The sequence below is a fragment of the Ursus maritimus genome, unplaced genomic scaffold (assembly GCF_017311325.1).
Source record: "Ursus maritimus isolate PB19 unplaced genomic scaffold, ASM1731132v1 scaffold_9, whole genome shotgun sequence".
NCBI classification, from domain to species: domain Eukaryota; kingdom Metazoa; phylum Chordata; class Mammalia; order Carnivora; family Ursidae; genus Ursus; species Ursus maritimus.
The window spans coordinates 29,862,317-29,864,086 of record NW_024427107.1 but is presented as its reverse complement, the minus strand read 5'-3'; positions in this window follow the sequence as shown (position 1 = coordinate 29,864,086).

The window sequence follows — 1,770 nt, the reverse complement described above, 5'->3', positions numbered from 1 at the left end:
GCGCATAGTACATGCTCAGTGTTAGCTGCTGCTATTTTATCATAGGTTAAACTTTTGACCCTGAAATATCTATTGGTTTGAAGTATGAATCTGATAACTCTGTATGGAGCCTAAAACTTTGAACATTTTCCTATCAGTGATATTCACCCATAGTACTAGGGAATTTTTGTTTAATTTGCCAGCTAATAGGACAACCAGGGTTCTCTTTTTCTAATTTCACCAAACCCAGTATATGAATATCAAGATTTATAAAAGACCTGGTTTGGCATGGTGGTAGATGGTTATTATTCACTTGATAAAATGATAATTGCCTGCATGGAATATTTTACTGACTCCTTAAAACAGAAATCTCTACCTAGGAGTTTATAGTTAAGCTTATACAGATTTAACTTATATTTTCATGAACATTTTTTTTTAAAGATTTTATTTATTTGAGAGAGAGACAGAGATAGCGAAAGAGATAGAGCACAAGCAGGGAGGAGAGGGAGAAGTGGGCTCCCCGACGAGCGGGGAGCCCAATGCGGGGCTCAATGTCGGGTCCCTGGCATCATGACCTGAGCCAGAGGCAGATGCTTAACCGACTGAGCCACCCATGTGCCCCTGAACATACTTTATTGATTGGGAGACAAATTGCCTTTCTAGTTACATTTTATAATAAAGAAATCACTTAAGTAGAGTTAACAAGATACCCACGATTGCTGGGAAAGGAATCATCACAGTGGTCCCTCTTTATTCAAATATAGGACAATTTGGCACTTACTACTCCTGCAGATGTGTGACTTTAGCACTTTGTGGCTTCATAAAGGAACCTCTTCCCCCATACCATCCCCTCTTTGTATAGTCAGGTGTCTGGGAAAGTATCAAGGGCATTGGATCTCACCTCTTTTCTCCTTTGAAGTTTAGCATAATTAGAACCATTCTCAGGGATGGAAGTCAGCTGGTAGAAAAGGATATTTCAAAGACTCAGAAGAGGAAACTTGCCTTTAGGAAAGTCTGGAATGATGACCTGGATGCCACATCAGGAAGCAGATTTTGTCCTGGCATAGTATGTGGCTGATGCTGGAACCTGACCGCTCCCTAACCCCCAATCACCTTGGAACAACAGACAATCTTTGGTACTGGGAACAATGGCTGTAGATATGACATAGCTTTAAAAAATGATCCCTTTGGGAAGCCAAGAGCAGTATACCAGGTACTGAGACCTCTGCAGCCCTCTAAACTCACAGCACTGAATAAAAATCTTCTGGATTGTGTGGGACAGTTTTGCAACACTGCCAAAACCGGATCTGCGCACTAGACCTTCCTGTGCACTACCAGAGTCCTCGTTTCACTTTCAGGCGTTTGGAAGTCAAACGGCCTCTTTGCACTGAAAACACTCTTGAGTTACTTGAGAACAATTGTGAGGTGGCAGCTGAGGTCCCTAGAAAAAGTTTGGACTTCCTGCTCATTTGAGGTAGGAAGTGCGAAGTGATTTTAATTTGAATAAGAAATAATGACTTGATCTGATTTAACGTTGCTTACATTGATTTTAGTTATAGCAGCTTTGCAGTGGGACCATGTTCATTTAAAGGAGGCTTAAAGAGGTCTCTGGTGACATTTCTGCAAATGCCTGGAAATTTTTATTTGGTTAGATCAACACTAGCCGCCGCTATGCAGTTGGCAAGATTATTTTTTAAAGATTTGCTCTATTTATTCACGAGAGACTGAGGGAGGGAGGGAGACAGAGGGAGAAGCAGGCTCCCTGGGGAGCCAGGAGCCTGATGGTAGGGC